Source organism: Canis lupus, chromosome 35 (genome assembly GCF_048164855.1).
Source record: "Canis lupus baileyi chromosome 35, mCanLup2.hap1, whole genome shotgun sequence".
Taxonomy (NCBI): domain Eukaryota; kingdom Metazoa; phylum Chordata; class Mammalia; order Carnivora; family Canidae; genus Canis; species Canis lupus.
Genome location: NC_132872.1, coordinates 2,355,591 through 2,379,239, shown reverse-complemented (window position 1 = coordinate 2,379,239; position 23,649 = coordinate 2,355,591). Strand labels below are relative to the sequence as shown.

General features: G+C 43.2%; 1 long non-coding RNA gene and 1 pseudogene across 1 annotated transcript; one reads left to right on the top strand and one right to left on the bottom strand.

The window, feature by feature from the left end:
- Nucleotides 1-5,661: 5,661 nt before the first annotated feature.
- LOC140624755 (activated RNA polymerase II transcriptional coactivator p15 pseudogene) lies at nucleotides 5,662-13,170 on the bottom strand (annotated as a pseudogene).
- A 1,767-nt stretch (nucleotides 13,171-14,937) lies between these two features.
- Nucleotides 14,938-23,106, top strand: LOC140625143 (uncharacterized). Its single transcript, XR_012024523.1, has 3 exons — nucleotides 14,938-15,132; nucleotides 21,211-21,342; nucleotides 22,658-23,106. It is a non-coding gene; the product is annotated as an uncharacterized lncRNA (long non-coding RNA).
- The last annotated feature ends 543 nt before the right edge of the window (nucleotides 23,107-23,649 follow it).

Sequence of the window (23,649 nt, the reverse complement as noted above, 5' to 3'; positions counted from 1 at the left end):
ATTGAACAGCATTTAATTTCTAATACGTTCACATGCTTAAAGACCACAAAAAAGTAATCAGTGAGAAGTCTCCCATTTCTGTAGCCATGTGCCCAGTTTTGCCACACCTCCTTTGGTAGCCCCTCATTACTTTAACATTTATCCTTGAGAGAAAATTCTCTACCTCTGCCCTTCCCCCTCTTTTAAGAAGATTTTATATATTTATTTGAGAGAGAGAGAGCACGAACGGATGGTGGGTTGGGAGGGTGCAGCAGAGAGAGAGGGAGAAGCAGACTACCTACTGAGCAGGGAGCTGGATGTGGGACTCCATCCTAGGACCCTGAGATCAGGACCTGAGTGGAAGGCAGACACTTCACTGACTGAGCCACCCAGGTGCCCCCAAAATATATACTTCTTATTCTTTCCCCTTTTAAAAAAATTGCCATATCATATATACACATTTATGTACCTTGCTTTTTAAAAAATAGTATCTTAAAGAATTTTTAGTATTGGTACATGGAGAGAGTTTCCTTATTCTTTTTTATAGTGGCACATTTTCCATTGCATGAATGGACAATATTGGATTCACCCAGTTACCTATTGATGGGTTTTTAAGTTGTTTCCTATCTGTTGTTAATACAAACATTGTCACAATGAAAAACCTGGTCATACATGATTTCATATGGGTGCAAATGTATCTGTAGGATAAATTCTCCAAAGATGAACAGCTGGCACAAGAAGAGTGTGCATTTGTAAATTTTGGTAAGTATTGCCAAATACCCCTCCACCATGGGGATAAGGAGATTGGGGCAGGGGAGGGGATGGAAAATAGGACTGTGGGGCCATACTCCTTTCCCTAAAACTCACCTCTACTTCTCTCTATAAGATAAAGTTTGGTCCCTTTCCCTGGCACATACAGGATCTTCAATACATGGCCACACTTCAGCCTCCTAACTTCATCTCCTGCCATTCCCTGAACTACTAGCAGTTTCCCAACTACACCTTCATCCTTCTTCCTTCGAAGAGCTAACTTGGCTACATCCCCGCTTTCTCTGATTTATTCTCTACCCATCCTCTGTGAGCCCTTAGCACTCTCTGTACCTCCTGTTAGAACACTTCTCACAGTCTTGTTATTTAGCATTTTCTCCAATAGCACAGCAGATGAGTGAATGAATGAGATGAATGCATGAATGGCCAGGTGGCCATTCGAATGTAAGGAACTGCTTGTTCTGCATGGGAACAAGAATGATCAGAAGTACACTGTGGGACAAGGAACAGGATTGTTCTGACTTTGCCTCTGACTGCCACCTGTCTTAGCTCTCTTATCTCTTTCCTTGGCATCAAATCACTCCATTGGGGATCCCTGGGTGGCGCAGCGGTTTGGCGCTTGCCTTTGGCCCAGGGCGCGATCCTGGAGACCCGGGATCGAATCCCACGTCGGGCTCCCAGTGCATGGAGCCTGCTTCTCCCTCTGCCTGTGTCTCTGCCTCTCTCTCTCTCTCTCTCTGTGACTATCATAAATAAATAAAAAAAAATTTTTTTTTAAATCACGCCATTGGTCACTTTCCCAAATCTTAAAGTGGTAAAAATACACTCCTCTCCCTTTTCTTCCCTTAGCTACTTTGCAACCGTTTCTGTTTTGTTCTGTCCAGCAGCCATTATCAGAGAAGGTAACATTCCAAATGTCCTTTACTCACTTTATTATTAAATGGCCAGCCTTTCCTTGCCAGGGACTAAACTGGGAGATACGATGACATTTATATGCCCTAAAAACACCCCAGGAATTTAAAAATCTTCATGTCTACAAGGTAGGCTGAGAAAAGAATGATAAAGCCATGTAAAAAACTGCTGAAGCTGTTAAAATATCCAAATGTCTTCCAACTAGAGATAGAAAAATAGTACAAAATCTTACTTGTTCTAATGACCTTTGTTTATTGTTACAAACTGGTTCACACGAAGTCAAAGCCTGATTTACAGCAAATTCTGAAGCTTGTCTTCCCAACATTTAACTTAGACTTGAGATCTCCATAGGCTAAGCTCAAGAACACTGTTCAACACGGAAAGAAAGAATGCCAGACCAGCATCCATCCATCCATCCATCCATCCATTTACCCACTGAACTTACTATGTTTCTGTGTTCCAGACATCATGCCAGAGCTGAAATACAATCCTATAACATTGTTTCAAAAGGTGTTTGCAGCATAATTTATAAGAGTTCAAAGTTAATAATGGAAAATATCCCAAAAAATAGATGCAACCATTAAAATCATGATTGTAAAAACCATGATAGAAACAGAGAAAAAAATCGTCTAACTCAATGCTATATGGAAACAAAACAAGAAAAGTATATATCAAATATATATGAATCTTTACTGATATGAATAGATAATAGAATAAATAAATGAATAAGAAGAGACAAATCCTCCTCACAGAATTCAAACAATATCTGCAAATTATCTCTCTCCCCTTGAAGATGGACTAGAATTAGTGATTCACTTACATAGGGAAGAAAGGGGGGTGGGGCCCCTGGGTGGCTCAGTCAGCTGAGTGTCCAACTCTTTTTTTTTATTTTTTTTATTTTTATTTATTTATTTTTTTGAGTGTCCAACTCTTGATTTCAGCTCAGGTCATGATCCCAGGGTTGTGAGATAAACCCAGTGTCAGGCTCCAGGCTGGGTTTGGAGCCTGCATGAGACTCTCTCCCTTTCCCTCTGCCCTTCACCCTCCCCAACACCCCCCCCCCCCAAAAAAAATACAGAAAGAGAAAACAGCTGGTTTACAGTGGAGAAACCTGGCCAATACTATCTTAATCAAGGGATCAAGTTAATACCGCCAATGATAACATCTGGATATTATGCATTCTGGATATGATGTAATGAGAAGACCACATCACTTCTGTGATATTCTTTCCCAAAACCCATAACCTCAATCTAATCATGAGAGAAACAAGACAAACTCAATTTGAGGACCTTCTACAAAACAACTGACCAGTACTCCTCAAAACTGGCAAGGTCATGAGAAACAAGGAAAGACTGAGGAACTGCCACACATCAGAGGAGCCTAAGGAGACACAATTAAATACAATGTTCCATCCTGAATTGGATCCTGGAAAAGAAAAAGCACCTTAGCAGCAAAACTGGTTAAATCTGAATAAAATCTAAAGTTTGATTAAATGTAATGTACCAATGTTGGTTTCTTAGTGTTGAAAAATATAAGATGGTACGTAAGTGAAAAGTGAAATTTTCCAGAACTATCATATCTTTGTAAGCTTTCTGTGAATCTAAAATTATTCCAAAATTAGAAGTTTAGGGATGCCTGGGTGGCTCAGTGGTTGAACATCTGCCTTCAGCTCAGCGCATGGTCCTGGGGTCCTGGGATCAAGTTCCACATCAGGCTCCCTGCAGGGAGTCTGCTTTTCCCTCTGCCTGTGTCTCTGCCTCTCTCTCTCTGTGTCTCTCATGAATACATAGAAAAAATAAAATCTTTCTAAAAATGAGAAGTTTATATATTAAAAGTATATATATAAGGAGTGCTCTTAGGATGAGCACCAGGAGATGTATGAAAGTGTTGAATAACTAAATTGTACACCTGAAACAAAAATTACACTGTACATTAACTAACTGGAATTTGAATAAAAGCTTTTTTTACAAAGTATATAGGGCAGCCCTGGTGGCTCAGCGGTTTAGCGCCACCTTCAGTTCAGGGTGTGATCCTGGAGACCCTGCATGGAGCCTGCTCCTCCCTCTGCCTGTGTCTCTGTCTCTCTCTTCCTCTGTGTCTCTCATAAATAAATAAAATCTTTTTTAAAATAAATAAATACAAAGTATATATACATTGTTATAATTATTGGAAAAATATCCTTGGAAAGAAAGAATACGTAAAGAAGGAAGGAAATACAAAAAATAAGTGTGGCTCTATTAAAATAGTGGGATTATGGAGTAATTTTTCCCCTTTTCCATTACATATTAAAATATCTGCAAGATGGTCATATTAAGTTTTAGAATGTAAAGAGCTTATTTTGATTTGGTTTGGGCTTAAAGACAAAATTTCTTTCCCTTGAAATGCAGAGGGAATGTACAAAAAACATATAGATATTAAAGAACAGTCAAGACAGCTATTGCTTTAAAATACTCCCCGAACGTTCTTTAGCACAAGATAAGGTAACCCAAACTGGCCCAGAAAATGTCCAGGGCTCCTCCCTTCTTGGTCTCCTAGGCTAGTGCCCAGTTCCTCTGAGAACAGTTGTCTCTGTCTAGGCTTTCTGTCATGAGAGCACACAGGGAGAGAACACCTTGGAGTTCCCATAGATGATTTGCACATCCAGTTCTTAGGATAGAACTTTGGTTTCTATCCTTGATGGTTTGTAGGATCCCCATCATTACCTTCATCCTGGAGGAACTTTTAGTACTTTCCAACTAATTAGGGTCCCTAGGAAGGCTGGGGCAGGATGGAGTGGGGGCAGAGACAGGACTAATGGGACTCATGACTGCCAGGTTGTAGAGTGGAAGGTCCAGGGCATTCCATCAAACCAGTTTTCCAGAGATTTGCCAGATTCTAGCTATTGCAAAGACTATTAACAGCCCTATTTGACTCTGGTGTGGGGCTCCCATCATAAGCAGAAACTACTATGTGCAGAAACCGCTCCTTCATTTGCACTCACTTGCCCTTAACGTGCCCTATTTGGACCCAAGTAGAAGTAAAGTCTTAAACTAAAGATGACTAATTTACCAGCCAAACAAATATTTATCCAATCTACATTCTTTTCACAATGTACCAGTCAACTCAGGAGTCTTAAAAGTCTTCTCTTTAATCCTTAGTTAATATCTTTCCCCACAAAAACCTTACCAGAGTTTTGTTTTTAACCCCCTGACCAAGGGGTGGGCACCTGGCTCAATCTGGATTGCCTGAACTCTTTCCCTAGACTTTGAACCTTGGACAAGTTAGCCAAAGACCAAAAAAGTGGGCTGGCGCTTATTCATTCAGGCATGGTGGTGAGATGGTCCCCCCTGCCTCTCAGACTCTGGGACTGCCAGTTTCTTAGCCTGTTCTGAGTCTAGTTTTTTAGCCTTGCCTTAAATCTTTTTAATATATCCCTTCGTTTCTTAAGTTAGCAGGAATAGGTTTCTGTTTCTGACCAAGAACCCTGGTACATTTGGTGAACGGGTAAAAGAGAAGGCAACGATGGGAATAACCCACAAATTATGCAATCAAATACTGACTTTATTTGTCTGATTTAAACTGATCCAACACACCCAAATCATGAGTGTGTGGTTCTTTTCATCTATTATGTGTATAAATCAGTGCTTGGATACAGTTCCTGCCCTTTAGGAACATACAATTTAGTTATAAAATAGGACTGCACAAATGAAATCATTAGATATGGAATATTTACTGTGTGCTGAGCACTATGCTGAATTCTTCACATGGATGACTCATTTAATCCTCCCAAATACCTTATAAAGTAATACCATTATCTTTTCCATTCTATGGAAGAATTAATTCAGGCACAGAGTAACCTGCCCAAAGTGACATTGCCTAGTGAACGGTGGAGACGGGATCCAAACACGGGCAGTCTGGATCCATAAACCCCTCTTAACCACTGTGTTATGCTAGGATGAATGTAAGAGTTCTGGAAGGTCAGAAAGGGGGAGATGAATGCGGCCAGGGTGATTAGGGGAGGCCTCAAGGGCCTCTTGCTTCTGGAGCTGATTCCCCTAGGCTGGGTGGGATTTCATGCTGAGAGGGGAGAGAAGAGCGTCTTGGGGAAGAGAGGAGGGTCCGTGTGGCAGAAGCAGAAACACAGAGCTGGGACTGAGAAATAGACTTTAGACGGCTAGGAAACAGGAAACGTATAGAGGGTCCTTTGTTCATTGTTCAAGGAACAATTGGGTAATTACGAGGAAGGTCAGATCATAAACAGTCTTGAAGACATGTCAACCACTATGAGCTGAGTTTAAAAACTATGAGTTTACCTTGCAGTGAGGAGCCCTGTGGCTTTTACAAGAGTAACAGCTGAGAACTTCATTTTATTATAGAAAATTGCAAACATCTACAAAGATATGGAGGGTAGTATACTAAACCCCCATGTACCTACTATCCAGATTTTAGCAATTATCAGCTCACAACTGTGTTTTTTTTTTTTTTTTTTTTTATGTTAGTCACACAGAGAGAGAGAGAGAGAGGCAGAGACACAGGCAGAGGGAGAAGCAGGCTCCATGTACCGGGTGCCCGACGTGGGATTCGATCCCGGGTCTCCAGGATCGCGCCCTGGGCCAAAGGCAGGCGCCAAACCGCTGCACCACCCAGAGATCCCTCACAACTGTGTTTCTTCTATATGCCCACCCACTACCCCACCAAGATTATTATTATTTTTTAAAAATATTTAATTAAAAAAATACTTAATTTATTCATGAGAGACAGAGAGAGGCAGAGACACAGGCAGAGGGAGAAGCAGGCTCCATGCAGGGAGCCCAATGTGGGACTCCATCCCAGAACCTGAGCTGAAGGCAGATGCTCAACCCCTGAGCCACCCGGGTGCCCCCTGCCAATATTATTTTGAAGTAAATCACAGGCATCATATTATTTCATCATCATACATATTTCAGTATATGTAGAAAATCCCAAGGAATCTATTTTTAAAACCCTATTAGAACTAATAAGTGAGTTTAGCAATATTGCAGGATATAAAATAATCGTACAAAAACCAATTGCTAAAAAAAAAAAAAAAAAAAAAAACCAATTGCTTTTCTATTTACTAGCAATGAACACCAAAATTGCAAATTTACAATCACTTAAAAAAAAAAAAAACACTTAGGTGTAAATCAGACAAAATATGTACAGGATTTGTATGCTGCAAGTACAAATTGCTGATGAAAGAAATCAAAGATCAAAAAAAACAAAAACAAACAAACAAACAAAAAAACAAAAAAAGAAATCAAAGATCTACATGAATAGAGAGGTATGTTATGTTTGCGGATCGGAAGACTCAACATAGTGAAGATGTCTCCAAATTTATATGCAGATTTGATGCAAGTCCTATCAAAACCCCAGCAAGATATTTTGTCTGTATGAACAAGATTATTCTAAGTTTTATATGAAAAGACAAAGAAACAGGAATAACTAAAATAATTTTGAAAAATAAGAATAAAATAGGAATCAGTCTACCTAATTTCAAGACTTATTATGTAGCTACGGTAATCAAGGATTGCATGATATTGGTGATTACACATAGATTAATGGAACAGAATAGAGAACCCAGAAATAGACCCACACAAATCCACCAATCTGATTTTTGACAAAGATGCAAAAGCAAGTCAATGGAAGAAAAACAGCCTTTTCAATAAATGGTGTGGAAGCAATTGGAAATCCACAGGCAAAAAATGAAGCTCGATCTAATTCTCACACCTTCACAAAAGTTAATTTAAAATAGATCACAGGGGATGCCTGGGTGGCTCACTGGTTGAGCAACTGCCTTTGGCCCAGTGTGTGATCTTGGAGACCCAGGATCGATTCCGCATCGGGCGGGCTCCCTGCATGGGGCCTGCTTCTGCCTCTGCCTGTGTCTCTGCATCTCTCTTTCTCTGTCTCTCATGAATAAAATCTTTAAAAAATAAATAAATAAAATAAAATAAAATAGATCACAGACTTAAATGTAAAATTATAAAACTTGTAGGGAAAAAAAGAAAATCTCAGAATCTATGGCTAAACAAGGATTTCTTAGATTGGACACCAAGAGCATGATTAATAAAAGGAAAAACTGATAAATTGGACTTCATCAAAATAAAGACTTTTGATCTGCAAAAGATCCTGTTAAGGATGAAAAGGCAAGCTACGAATAGGGAGAAAATATTTGCAAACCACACACCCAACAAAGAGCTACTATCTAGAAAGTACTCTCAAAACTCTATAGTAAATGTTGTATGTCCATGACATCTCCATTTAAAAGAATTAAAGAAAAAGCTCAACAGTAATAAAATAAGCAAACCAATAAGAATATGAACAAAAGAAGAGACATTTCACTGGAAAGGGTATACAGATGGCAAAAACAAGTACATGGGAAGATGTTCAATATAATCAGTCATTGGGGAAATAAAAATTTAAACCACAACATATCACTATATATCTATTAAAATCACTAAAATAGATTATAGTAAAAGTACTAAATGTTGGCAAGGATACAAGGAAACTGTATCACTCATTCATTGCTGGTGGGAGTATAAAATGGGCTAGTCAATCTGGAAAACAGTTTGTCAGTTTCTAGTAAGACTAAACATGCAACTACCATGTGACCCATCAATTTCAACCTTACCCAAAGAAATGAAAGCATATATTCACCCAAAAACCTGTACATGAATGCTGATGGTAACGTTATTTGTCAAAAACTGGAAACAACCCAGATATCCTTCTACAGCTGAATGGTAAAACAGACCATATAGTACATCCATACTTCAGCATACTACTCAGAATTAAAAGGAATAAATTACTGGTACACACAACTGGATGAATCTTCAGAGAATTATTATGCTGAGTGGAAAAAGCCAATCCCAGGGGTGCCTGGGTGGCTCAGTCGGTTGAACAACCCACTCTTGATTTCAGCTCAGGTCAGGATCTCAGGGTCCTGGGATCCAGCCTCTTTTGGGGGGAAAAAAAAATCCCTGCTCAGCGGGGAGTGTGCTCAAGGGTTCTCCCCCCGCCCCCCTCACCCCCTTTGCTCCTCCCCCTGCTCACATACGCGCGCTCTCTCTCTAAAATGAATGAATGAATGAATGAATGAATGAATGAATAAATAAATAAATAAAGGAAAAAGCCAATCCCAAAAGGTTACATTCCACATGATTCCATTTATATAACATTCTTGGAAATGACAAAATTATAGAAACAGAGAACAGATTAGTGGTGGCCAGAGGTTAAGGAGGGGTGGGGGCAGGAGGGAAGTGAATGTGGCTATAAAAGAACAGCATGAAGCATCCTTGCCATGGCAATGCTCTGTGTCTTGACTCCTTCAAAGTTAATATCCTGTGTGTGCTATTGTATTAAAATTTTCACAAGATGTTATCCTTGGGGAAACCGGGTAAAAGTACAAGGACTGTCTCTACATTATTTCTTACAATTGCATGTGCATCTACAGTTTCTCAAAATAAAAATTTAATTGAAAAAAATTAACAGTATAAACTGCTTTGAGAAAGAATCAGTGGATGCGATGAGAAAATTCGCACCCCCAGCTACAGAGAGCGGTGTGAAAGAGAATTCAAAATTGACATGCAAATGTAAAGAGCTAAAAATAGCCAAGGAAATTCTAAAGAAGTATAATGTTGCTCTAACAGATATTAAAATGTATTCTAAACCTATCACTTGTATAGGGAAAGACAGACAAATTAGAACAATGAAGCAAAATGGGAAGTTCATAAATGGATCCATACATGTATGGAAACTTGATGTATGACAGAGGTGGTATCACAAATTAGTGGGGAAGTGATGCATTATTGGGCACATGACTGTGCAATAGTGGTTGTCCATATAAAAAAATTATCTTATTTTTTTAAAGGTTTTTTATTTATTTATTCATGAGAGACAGAGAGAGAGAGGCAGAGACACAGGCAGAGGGAGAAGCAGGCTCTGTGCAGGGAGCCCGACGTGGGACTCGATCCCGGTTCTCCAGGATCACACCCTGGGCTGAAGGTGGCGCTAAACTGCTGAGCCACCCAGATTGCCCATATAAAAAATTATCTTAAATCCACACCTCAAATTGACCCCAAAATTAATTCAAGATAGATTAAAGACTTAAATTTGGAAAATAAAACTTGAATACTGTTGTGGCTTAAATTGTGTACCCCAGAAAGGTATTTGAGTTCCAGTCCTAACCTCTGGGTACTTACGAATATGACTTTTTGAAAAGAAGTTTTTGCAGATGCAGTAAAATTGAGGTCCACCAGAGTGGAGTGGGCCCTGAAACCAAATGACTCATGTCCTTATATGAAGAAGAGAAGAGACAGAGACACGCCAGGAGAACACCATGTGCCGACAGAAGCAGAGAGGGGACTGATGATCCTGTAAGCCATGGAAGGCCAGGGACTGCAACCCACCAGGAAGAGGCAAAGAAGGATCCGCTCCTAGAATCTCCAGAGTCTGGCCCTCCCAGGCCCTGATTTCAGACTCCTTGCTTCCAGAACTGTGAGAGAATACATTTTTCTTGTTTTAGGCCATCCAACTTAGTGGTAATTTGTTACAGCAGCTTCAGGTAACGAATACTAATCTTTTAGAAGAAAATAGTTTAAAAAAAATTAGAAGTAAAGGAACATTTGTTTTTTTCCCTCAAAAGACTTTTAATAATGCACATTAAAAAAAAATGTTCATCTTACAAACTGCTCTGCAACCCAAATACAATAGCTTGGAAAACAACATTTAGAAAACAAAAGCCGGGGGGCGCCCGGGTGGCTCAGTTGGTTGAGTGTCTGCCATCAGCTCAGGTCATGATCCCGGGGTCCTGGGATCAAGTCCTGCATCAGGCCCCCTGCTCAGTGGGGAGCTTGCTTCTCCCTTTCCCTCTGCCTTATCCCCCACCCCCGCTCATGCTTGTGCTCTATCTCAAATAAATAAAATCTTAAAAAAAAAAAAAAGGAAAGAAAGAAAGAAAAAGAAACAAAAGCCAATGTAAAAAGACAGACTAAAACAGCTAGAACAGTACAGGTTTTTACGGCTCTGATTTCAGTTTTTCCTACTGCATCATCAATGTCAGAAATCTGCTCTTTCACCTGGCTCAGTATTTTTTTTTAAATGCCTTTTTTTCCAGATTTCATTTCACCTTCTGGATCCATCCAATATTGTCTAATATCACTTAGGACTTTCCTTCTAAAGTCCCGAACACTGATGTACCTCATTTTCCCCTATCTGAAATCTTTTCATGTCTGCTGCTGCTGGTCTGCTCAGAGGATGCCAGGGCTCTCGAAGTTTCATCCGTCTTTTGCTTCTTCACAGGTTTTTCTGGAGTAACTTGCTTTTCCTTCTTTAACTTGTCAACCTCACTGTCAGAATCACTGCCAGAAGCTTGAAGAAACAGGTTCCTTTGATTTAGGCCTTGCTCTGTTCCTGCAGCCGAACTGCCTTCTGCTTGCCTGCTTGCAACGGACAGGGAACCGGGAGTCACGGAAGCCCTTAGAGAGAGATTTCTTTTCTTTTTCTTTTTCTTTTTTTTTTTAAGATTCTACTTATTTATTCATGAGAGACACAGAGAGAGAGAGAGAGAGATAGGCAGAGACACAGGCAGAGGGAGAAGCAAGCTCCATGCCAGGAGCCCGATGCGGGACTCGATCCCGGTGCTCCAGGATCACACCCTGGGCCAAAGGCGGTGCTAAACCGCTGAGCCACCCAGGCTGCCCCCTAGAGAAAGATTTCTTAAAATAATTCACAAAAAGCACAAACCTCAAAAGAAAAGATCGATAAATTTGCCTTAAATTAAAACATAAAGCTTCTGCACATCAAAAACAACAACAAAAAAACAACAACAAAAAAACAAGAGGAAAAGGCAAGCCAGACACAGGGAGGAAGATATTTACAACATATGTAACGCACAGAGGGTTAGTAACTGGATTTATAAAGGAGTTTCTTACTCTCAGTAAGAAAAAGATCACCTCATATAAACTCATAAAAACAAAGTGATAAACATGAGCAAAGGATAGGAATAGGCAATTCCAAGAAGAGAAACCTAGATGGTTAGTGATCTCAAACTTAGTAGTGATCATGGAAATGCAAATTAAAGGTAGAATTAAGTATGATGTCACACCCATCAGATTAGGGGGACGGGAGTGAGAATAGCAAGTGTTGATGAAAATATGGAACAGGGGACGCCTGGGGGGCTCAGCGGTTGAGCATCTGCCTTCAGCTCAGGTCCTGATCCCAGAGTCCTAGGATCGAGTCCTGCGTGGGGCTCCCTGCAGGGAGCCTGCTTCTCCCTCTGCCTGTGTCTCTGCCTCTCTGTCTCTCCCTGTGTCTCTCATGAATAAATAAAATATTTAATAAAAATATGGAACAACAAGAAATCCTTCTGCACTGCCTGTAGGAAGACAGATCGCTACGACCACTTGGAGGACCTTTGATCACACTTAGGTGTTGAAGATGTGACTGGATGATCCCATTCCTAGATGGTGAAGGAGGGGGAATGTATAAGAATGTTTATAGCATCATCGTTTATAATTATGGAAAACTGGAACCAATCCAAATGTCTATCAACAAAAGAATGGCTAAATGTTGAAAACTCAATGCAGGGCCGTGTGGGTGGCTTAGTCGGTTAAGTGTCAGAAGTGTTAGATGTAGGGGTACCTGGGGGATTTTGTCAGTTAGGTGTCTGACTCTTGGTTTCTGCTCAGGTCATGATCTTGGGTTGTGGGATCCAGCCCAGCATCAGGCTCTGCCCTCAGCATGAATCTGCTTGAGATCGTCTTTCCCTCTCCCTCTGCCCCTCCCTCTGTTCACTTTCTCTCTCTCTCTCTGTCTCTCTCTCTCTCTCTAAAATAAATCAATAAGGGATCCCTGGGTGGCTCAGTGGTTGAGCCTCTGCCTTCAGCTTCCGGGGTTCCGGGATCGAGTCCTGCATCGGGCTCCCTGCGTGGAGCCTGCTTCTCCCTTTGCCTGTGTCTCTGCCTCTCTCTGTGTCTCTAATGAATAAACAAAACCTTAAAAAAAATAGAAGAAATCAATAAGATCTTTAAAAAAAAAACCTCATAACGCAATAGATTTTTTGTGATAACATACACATAACATAAAATTTACTATTTTAACTATTTTAAATGTACATTTCAGTATATTAAATACATTCACACTTGTTTTTGAAAATTATGGTTCCATTTATCTTATTTTATTTATTATTATTATTTTTTTAATTTTTATTTATTTATAATAGTCACACACAGAGAGAGAGAGAGAGAGAGAGAGAGGGAGAGGCAGAGACAGAGGCAGAGGGAGAAGCAGGCTCCATGCACCGGGAACCCGACGTGGGATTCGATCCCGGGTCTTCAGGATCACGCCCTGGGCCAAAGGCAGGCGCCAAACCGCTGCGCCACCCAGGGATCCCTATTTATTATTTTTTAATTGAAGTATGGTTGGCATACAATATCATATTGGTTTCAGGCATACGACATAATGGTTCAGCACGTATATACATCACGAAATGCTCACCACAGTAAGTGTAGTCACCATCGGTCACCATACAGTCTTTACAATATAATTGACTATATTCCCTGTGCTAAGTATATTCACGTTGTTCTGCAGCCATCACTACCATCTGTTTCCAGAACCTTGTTATCACACCAAACTAGCTATTCAACAGTAGCTCTCCTTTACCCCGCCCCCCAGCCCCTCAAAACCACAGACTATCTTCTTTCTCTATGGATTTGACCATTCCATGCCTCATCTAAGTGGAGCTGAACAATATTTTCAGCTTAGATGAGCTGAACAATATTTTCTTGTACGTGGTTATTTCATTTAGCATGATGTTTTTAAGATTTATCCATGTTGCAGCACATATCAGAGTCTTCATCCTTTTTAAGACAATAATATTCCCTTGTATGCATATACCACGTTTTGTTTACCCACTCACTACTGATGGATATTTGGCTATTGTGAATGGTGCTGTTATTGTTCAAATAACTGCTTGAGTCTCTGCTTTCCGTTCTTTTGGTATATACTTAAAAGTGAAATTGCATCATATGGCAATTCTATTTTTATGTTTTAAAGAGAGAAAAAAAAAAGAGCCACAGTACTGTTGTGCACAGTGGCTGTACTATTTCACATTCTTCTCATTAATGCCATTCTATATAGTAATTGAAATAAATGATGAGAATTAGCTATAGAGCATGAAACCTACACAGGTCATTCCCTCATCCTTGAACCTTCTCCCTTCCTGCTTGGTGCTCCACCTGAGTAAATCCTACTCCTCTTCTGAGTTTTGGCATAAGCAGTATCCTAGAAAGTCTTTGCAGCACTCCCACCCCCACTTCAGAGGCCCCCGGTAGGTCCCCCTCCTCTGCTTCTCCCTCTCGTGGTAATCTTGTATTATAATTGTCCATTTGTGTGTTTCTTACTACTAGACTGAAGCTTCTGGAAGGCAGAACCGGGTCTGTCTTGTTCATTGTTGAATCCTCAGTGTTCGCTTCGTATAGGTGTTTAAATAGTACTGTTAGGGATCCCTGGGTGGCGCAGCGGTTTGGCGCCTGCCTTTGGCTCAGGGCGCAATCCTGGAGACCCGGGATCGAATCCCACGTCAGGCTCCCGGTGCATGGAGCCTGCTTCTCCCTCTGCCTGTGTCTCTGCCTCTCTCTCTCTCTCTCTCTCTGTGACTATCATAAATAAATAAAAATTTAAAAAAAATAAATAGTACTGTTAAATCAATTAATGAGTTTTAAAGATATGACAAAGTGAGAGAAAGCATTTATAGTCCTGAGAACCCTTGAGTCTTTCTGTGTCCCCCACGACAGAGGCTGTTAGAAAGGGAAAGGATATTCCCCATTTCATAGCATCCAGAATCTCTGAGATGGAAGGAACTTCTGCAGCTCGCTGTATCCAGCCTCCCACCGGGCGCAATCTCCACCATGGCCTCCCTGAGAACTGGTTTCCCAGCCTGGTCTGAGAGCTTCCAAATAATCACCACGTGGTTAGGCTTTCACAGCCGCATGTTACAGAAATTCCGACATCTCTGAATACGTCCACTATGTTGCGGTTGGAGGGACACTAGAGTAGGAGCCAGGAGGTCAAGGCTCTCACCTCAGCTCTACGACAACTGAGCTGCGTGAACTCGTGGTGCTTCTTGCCTTCTCTGGGCCTCAGTATCCTTATCTATAAAATGGCAGTGGTGGGGGTGGTTGGGGGTGGTGGTAATTCAGATTGGATGATCACCAAAATCCCTGACAGCAGTATCATTCTGGTTTCTCTGATTCTAGCTTCTCTGCTCCTCCCACAGGTCTGGAAGCCCCAGGAGATGGGGAAAATATATATATATTTTTTTTTCCTCTATTACCTCTGCTTGGACAGGCTATTCCAAGCAGCCGGGACACCTGTGCCACTGTCTTGGTGCCACACCCCTGCCTTCTGCCAGTGGCTGCCCAGGTGTTGAGCTTCGCACCTCCCCAGGGATGCAGATACCAAACGAGCTTCCTGGGATGGGTGAGTATTAAAGACTTGGCCTTGGTCCTTGAAACACTCTGTCTCTGCTCAGTGCCTGCAACCATGTGTCTGGTTCTCCTCCTGCTGTGGTTGAGCCCCGTGGCCCCAAACCAGGAGACAGGTGAGGAGCCTGTCTAGCAGGTCAAAGAGACCTCTAGTCCCTTTCATTCATTTATTCATTCAGTCATTTGTGTTCCTGGCATGATTTGCCTCCTAGGGGCTAATGTTCACTAATTCATTAATCCAATAATTCATTTCCTCGGAACCTTCCTGTGCTTTAATGTGGCTTCTCTGTGAATCCAACCACCTTCATATTCCTAAGATGTCCTTGGCTGATTAGCTTGGGAAGGTTGGGGAGTCAGTGGAGTGTCCCAAAGAGATTCCTGCCAGTAGAGGCAGCAGGGAGTTCTAGAATGTGCACTGAGGCGGGGAGGCAGGAGGGAAGGTGCTGTGACAAGTCTAGACCCAGACTCAAGGGGTGACTGCCAGGCACAACCCATTTGTTTTGCTATAATATCCGGGAAATGTGATGGGACGATAAAGTTGTATTTACTAGAATGTCTTTTGTGAGGAAACAAAATGCCACTGGTTAGAATACTTTTGGTGGGAATGGGTGGGGGGGCATGCTTAAGTAACAACGGATAGGTCATTAAATTGCTTTATGGAAAGGACTTCGGGGAAGGGCGGGGCTACAGTTTTCCTGAGCAGAATTCACACATGTGGGGCTGGAGCAGGATCACTGGGAACTGCAGAGCGGAGGAGGCTGCCTGGGGTCTCCTTTCCACGCCCTTCCTCAGCACACTTGCTCTCTTCTCTATAAAATTGTTAGATACTAGATAGTTTCCAGAATTGCTGTGGAGGGGCCCAAGCTCTTAGCAGGTTCCATTATTAGGTTCCTCACCCACGCCTGTCTGGGCCCCACAGCCTGTCACTGTTACGAGCCTCTTGGTCTGAAGCCAACAGGATGGTCACAGAGTCACTTGAGCTATCGCCTCCTCACCAGAAGCCGGTTCCCGATGGGCTCACTGCTCCTCCACCAAATCCCGTGGCTCTCTCCTCTTACCTGTGGTACAGCGTGGCGATGCTCTGGTTACTCAGTTTGATGATGCTGTTCACTAGACTGAACTCCTGGAAGGTGCTTCTTGGCAGGGTGTCATGGGGCAGGGCACTAGAGTACATGTCCATCATCCACCGTGGTACCTGGTTCAGAGAGTCACTCAATAGAATAAAATGAATGAGTGAATGAATGAATGAATGAATAGGTATTTGGTCTCTTATTATGCGGTCGTTGTTAAGATAGAACCAGTCAGGACTGGTTGCAAGCTATAACTGTCTCCTGACCTTGGACACTGTGGGAGCCCAAGTGCAATTCAGATCTTTTATTATTTATTTTATTTTATTTTATTTTATTTTATTTTATTTTATTTTATTTTTCAGATCTTTTAAATCAAATTAAATTTAGATTATTTGACTAGAACTGCAGTGGCGCATTTCCTGCCTTGGATGGGCTGGTAGGGAAGGCAGACATACACCTCCAGAAAGAAGGCTGTAATAACAGATAGGGATTAATGCAATGTTAAAAGCTAAAATCAATAGGTTTTAAGAGTAAAAGGAAAAAGTTAATCCCAGTAAATGTAATTAATCCCTTCCCTCCCAGTTGGGGGCATGTAGGAAGGCCTCTCAGAATAGATAAAATTTATTAAACAAAATTTTAAATTATAGAAATGTTTAAATACACAGAAAGAATAGTAGAATAAACCCAATATTCTCATTGGATAATTTAAAATTATCAACATGGGCAGCCCCAGTGGCCCAGAGGTTTGGCACCACCCGAGGTGTAATCCTGGAGATCAGGGATGGAGTCCCACATCAGGCTCCCTGCGTGGAGCCTGCTTCTCTCCCTCTCCTTCTGCCTGTGTCTCTGCCTCTCTCTCTCTCTCTCTCTCTCTCTGTCTGTCATGAATAAATAAATAAAAGCTTTAAAAAAAACAAAAAGTAAAAGTAAAATAAAATAAAATAATCAACATTTTGCCTAACTTCTTATCCAACATGTTAAAAAATATAACCACAATACCTCATGAAAGCTGAAATAATTAAAATAATTACATATACCATTTAATACTTATTCATATTTCTCCAATTCTCAAAAAGACCTTTTTGCAATTGGCTTATCCAATCAGGATCCAAACAAGGTCCACAAGTTATATTTAACTGGTATATTTCTTAAGCCCCTTCAAATCTATCAGTCCCCTTTTCCTTTTTCTTCAAGCTGTTTTTTTTTTTTTTTAATTATTGAATAAACCAGGTGATTTGTTCTGTAGAATGTCCTACACTCTGGATTTATCTGATTGAACCCATGTGGATGCCCCTCTGTCCCCTGCATTTGCTGAAACCTGGTAATTAAGGTACATTTCTTCTGTCAAGAATAACTATTCTTCCTGTTGCATCCCAAAGAAGATACCCGAAGTCCAGTGGTCCCACCTTGCTATGTTAACCTTGATCTGCCAGATGCAATTGTTGTAGGTCCCTTATAAACATTCCCCCGCAACCTTTCTCCAGTGGTTTTAATCCCGGCGTTGATTGTTGCTTAGATCCAATTTTCTTATGGGTCACCGAATGCTGGCTTTCTAGCTCTGTCACTCCTTCTGCATTTCTTAGCTGCAATTCTTCTATAAAGACTTTTCCCTTGTCAACTACTTGGCTTGTATGGAAAGGCTGGATAAATGTTTAATTCTTCATTTACCATTTTCAGGATAATGAGCCTGTTCCTTAGCAACCCAGGGAAGAATGAATTTAAACATGACCTTGAAGGAGAAGAATGCTTTCCTTTAGTGGCTATGGGAGGGAAGCGCTTACACAGAGGAGACAGCTTGAGCAAAGACTCCAGAGCAGCAGTATGCAGGGTGGTTTTGTTTTGTTTTGTTTTGTTTTTTAATGCAGGGTGTTTAGAGAGTGGCAGAGATCGGTAGCAAGTGTAACAACAGGTTGTGTGAATGAGAAGCCCGGTGCGGAAAAAGCAGGGAGGCAGTCAGAATTGTCGGTTCTCCTCCCAGCTCTGTCTCCCACTCAAGCATGACCTTTGGAAAATGGCTTTTCCATTTCTAGATCAGTAGCTTTCAAACTTTTCTGGCCACAATTCACATTAATGAATATATTATACACGGTGATTCAGTGCACACGTACATGTATATAAAAACAAAAATTTCAAAAAAGAACTCCAAATAACTTATAATTATATATATGATGTATGTGGATATCTTCCATTCCATTCCATTCCATTCCATTCCATTCCATTCCATTCCATTCCATTCCATTCCATTCCTTTCCATTCTCTTCCATCCATTTTGCTCCATTCCATCTTACTAAAATAAATGCCAGTCATGACCACTGAATTGATTTCTGACTCACATATGTGCTACAACTCTTTGTTTGGATAATCTCTAGGGCTTTTTTCCATATCCAGCCCTCTTTGATCCATCCTGGTATTGGTGACAACCTGGCACTGAACCAGGAACTTGGGAAGAGGGATGATGTGAGAAGGGGAACTAATCATTTGCAGGAGGCTCCTTGCCCAACAAGAAGCAGAAGCCAGGCCAAACTCAGAGGCCATCCCCCCCAACCCCCCCCAGCCTGGCCTGCCGTCACCTTGAGAGGTCTGACCTCCCAGGCTACTGCTCCCCTCTCACCGGACACCTACTGGTGCCTGTTTCCATAACAGGCCAGGCTGACCACACCTAGCCCCACATCCTCTCAGGAGCCTGCTCCTTGTTGATCTTGTCAACTTTGGAAGGCCCTCAAGTTTATCCATAAACAAAGCCCCTCAGGTGCTAAGCTGACAGGAGGTGACTGGGTAGGTCAAGGTAAAGCAGAGAAAGAACAGCACTGAGAGTCCTGGGTGTGAGATCCCCTGGGGCTTGTTCCCCCCTGAGCCACTGACTCACCACCTGGGCCACATCCCTACCTGCCAATGCCTTGCTTTCCCCTTCCCTTAAAGAAGATAACCCCCCTCACTCTGTAGTGGGTAGGCAATAGCCCAGATATGATCGAAGTGAGCAACTTGGGAAAATGGTTAGAATTAGGGTTGATGAAACCGCTTTGTGATTAGGGACCATGGTGACCTTCCTCCAACTCTGTGGGGTTTTCCTCTGTCCCTCTTGTCACACTTCTGTCTGTTGTTTACTTTATTGCTTCTCTTTCTTCCTTCCCGCCACATCCCTGCCAGCCTCCTCTTGTCTCTCTTCTCTCTCCTTCCCTCTTTCTCTCAGCTCCGTCTCACTCTTGTGCCTCTCTTTAATAACAGCTTTCCTGAGATATAATGCCTGTAACATCAAATTCATCCTTTTAAAGGGTACACTTCAGTGGTTTTTAATGTGTTCACAGAGTCGTGCAAAAAAACACCATTGTCTAATTTCAGAACATTTCTTCACTCCCCAAAAGTGGCCCTGTACCCTTTAGCAGTCACTCCCTGTTCCCCATACCACCTGGCCCCTGGCAAACATTAATCTACTTCCCGTCTCTATGGGCTTCCCCGTGGTGGACATTTCGCATAAATGGAATCCTACAATATGTGGGCATTTGTCACTGACTGCTTTCACTTAGCATTTCGTTTCTAGGTTCATCCACGTTGTCGTGTGTCTCAGGACTCCATTTCTTATTATGGCTGAATAGTATCCCACTGTGTAGGGGTACCATAGTTTGTTTTATTTTTATTTTATTTTATTTTTTAAAGATTTTATTTATCTATTCATGAGAGACGCAGAGACACAGGCAGAGGGAGAAGCAGGCTCCCTGCAGGGAGCCCGGTGTGGGACCCGATCCGGGACCCCAGGATCACGCCCTGAGCCAAAGGCAGGCGCTCGACTGCTGAGCCACCCAAGCGTCCCCCATAGTTGTGTTATCCATTCATCAGCTGACAAACATTTGATTTGTTTCCACTTTGGGGTACTTATGAATAATGCTCCTTTGAACATTTATGTACAGGTTTTTATGGGGACTGTATTTTCATTTCTCTTCTGGGTTTATTTTCATATACTCAGAAATGGGCTTGCTGCATCATATGGTTTTCACTCTGTTAAACATTCTGAGGATCTGCCAAACTGTTTTTTTCTGTTTTCCAGAGTGGCTGCGCCATGCTTCAATTCCAGCAATGTGTGGGGTTCCGATTTCTCCTCTTACCAACACTTGTTTCCTAAGGGTGTGAAGTGGTACCTCATTGTGATTTTGACATGCATATTCTTGATAACAAATCTTGTTGAGCATCCTTTCATGTGGCCATTGGCTACTGGTATATCTTCTTCAGATACATCCTTTGCCCATTAAAAATTGGGTTGTCTTTTTTTTTTTCTTGGTTTACATATTCTGGATAAAATTCTCTTATCATATGTGTGACTTGCAGGTAATTTCTCCCATTCCATGGACTGGCTTTCCACTTTTTTGATATTATCCTTAGAAGCACAAAACTTTAAAATTTCGATCGAGGGCAGACCCGGTGGCGCAGCAGTTTAGCACTGCCTGCAGCCTGGGGTGTGATCCTGGAGACCCGGGATCGAGTCCCACGTCGGACTCCCTGCATGGAACCTGCTTCTCCCTCTGCCTGTGTCTCTGCCTCTCTCTGTCCCTGTGTCTCTCATGCATAAATAAATAAAATAAAAATAAATAAAAATAAAAATAAATAAAATTTCTATCGAGTCCATCGTGTTTTTCTTTTGTTGTTTGTGCCTTTGGTGTCATATCTGGGAAACTATTGCTTAGTTCCAGGCCCTGATGATTTACATCTACGTTTTCACCTAAGAGTTTTGTGGTTTTAACTCTTACATTCAGGTCTGCGATCCACTTTGAGTTATTTTTTTTTAAGATGTATTTATTTATTTGAAAGAGAGAGAGAGCAGATGGAGGGGCAGAGGGAGGAGGGGGAGAGGATCCCCAAGCAGACTTCCTGCTCAGTGAGGAGCCCAACTCGGGGCTCGATCTCTCGACCCTGAGATCATGACTTGAGCTGAAACCAAGAGGTGGATGCTCAGTTGACTGAGCCACCCAGGCGCCCTACATCTGTCTCTTTCTCATGTCCCTTCTCTGCAGGCAGCTGCTCCCAACCCCGCCCGTCTGCTGCCCCGGATCAGACACCATCGCAGGAGAGGAAGCTGCTGTGTGACGAATCCTGCCACGTGGCATCACACTGCTGCCCAGGCCACCGTGCCCTCCGCCACCCAGGTAATCACACGCCAGCTCCTTCCCACCCGGCGGGGCTGGGTGCTGTGATGGACAGAGGCGGCCCGTCCACGCGCCTCAGGCCAAGGCCCAGGTGTGGACTGGAAGGCCCCGGAGGTGCCTGACAATTCTGGGATCCTGACATTTTGTCCATTTCATGTCAAAAGTGCCCACGTTCCTCCCAGCTTTGTCTCACCCCCCACCCCACCCCACCCCTGCTGCTCCCCTCTGAGCTACTTTCCCAGATGCCCACAGGGAGAGCTTAATCTGGTGGTTGGGGATCAGGGTGGGGAGTGGGGCGATGGGGTTCCCCCCAACGGCCCTTCCATCTCTTGAAATACAGATGCCTCTTGACCTGCCCATGTAGACTTTCAAGGGGTTTGCAGAGTGGGAGCTGAGGAGGTTAGGCAGCCGGAGGGGGCGTGGGAGCCCCGGGTGGGGACAGGAGCTGCCGCCTGGAGTTTCTCAGCTTCTCAGAACCCCGGGTGGTGCCGCGGGTGGTGCTGAGGCCGCAGAAGCCCGCGCCCTGGGAGACGCCGTCTGGGCCGACGCAGAGCGCGGGGAGGGCCCTAGACGGTCTTCCAGACGGGGCGGCGACAAGCTGCCCCTACCCCCTGGCCTCCAGCCCCCAAAGTCAGGGAATAACTACCAGTCAGGAAAAGAGACCCGAGTGGGGCAGAGCCCTGCAGCAACCATGGTTTTAGGGCCCGGAGCCGTGGTTCCGGGCCGTGGACACTGACACTGACATTTTATATAATTTTCATGTGTCATGAAATATTCTTTTGACTTTTTTTCAACCACTTAAAAGCGTGAAAAGCATTCTTTTTTTTTTTTTTTTTTTTTTGTGAAAAGCATTCTTAACTTGTGATCTGGACCAAACAACCTGCAGCAAGCCCGATGCAGCCGCGGATTGTGGTTTGCTGCCCTCTGCGTCACCTCTAAATCGTCCTTCGTATTTCTCTTCTGTGCCCGGGCTTCAGCCCTGGCTTGTCCAGAGCTCTCTGCCCGGCACTGGAACGGAGGCCTCAGCCTCCACTTTATTGTGAACATGGGGCAGAAAGAAAGGCAACGTGGGACAATGGAAGGAGCATGGACTTGGGAGCCGAAAGTTCTGGGTCCAGATCCCACCTCTACCACGTGTTACCTGGAGGAACTGACGTACCTCCTTCTCGCTTCCCTTTCCCCATCTGTGTCCTAGAGCTTGCCTTGCAGAGCTGCTGCCAAGGAGCCTTGTTAGGCGTACAACAAGACATAGCTGTCATTTGGGGACATGAAAATAAGCTGGAAAGATACAGCCTTTTCTTTTCTGCCCGCTTAGGTCCACCAGCTTCTCCAAGCCAGCCTCCCAGGGCTGCCCCTCTCCATCTCCATGAAGGGGATCAAGAAGATCCGAGGTCCCCTGAAGCTCCTCGCTGCCCCGTGATGCAGAGCCCACCCTGCCCCCCTGGGCCAGCGAGGGCCTTATCACTGGATCTGGTGGGCTTGTCTCCTGGCTTCTGTTCTGTGTTCTTCCACATTGGCTCAGCCAGAGGAAAATGGAAATCTGTGATTTTTGTAAACACATTTAAATCAGCCACACAGATTATAAAACATAAATTTGGGGGATCCCTGGGTGGTGCAGCGGTTTGGCGCCTGCCTTTGGCCCAGGGCGCGATCCTGGAGACCCGGGATCGAATCCCACGTCGGGCTCCCGGTGCATGGAGCCTGCTTCTCCCTCTGCCTATGTCTCTGCTTCTCTCTCTCTGTGACTATCATAAATAAATTAAAAAAAAACACACACACAAAAAACATAAATTTGGCTCATGGAATTCATCGTTTGTGGTGGTTACAATGAATAGAGCAAACATTTCTTGAAAGTGGAATATGAGAACCTAGCACTTCTTTGGCTAAGTGATCCCTGCATCCTTCCTCAATATTCCTTCCCAGGCACCATATCACTGCCTGTAAGTCCCAAAATAGCCTGGTCTGAGCCCTGTGGCCTCACGCCTGCCCACCTCTCTTCCTAGAGTGAAAAGAGAGGGAAGGGGGACCTTCCTCTGGTGGGTTGGGACTGGCCTCCCAGGAGTTTCCTTGTGTGAGGATTTCATAGCTCCGGGAGGGTGAAGCCAGGGGGCTTTGGGGTCCGCTGAGCCCGTCGCCTTCCCTCTCAGACCTACTCCTCCTCCTGTTCCATGAATAGATCCCTACCCTTCAGCTTCCTGCACTCCAAGCCTCGGGATCTTCTTTTAATTCTCTCTGCCTCTGCCCTTCCTCTGCAAGGTGCCAAGTCTTTCTAGTTCTCCTTCACAACACCGTTCCCACCTGTTCCTC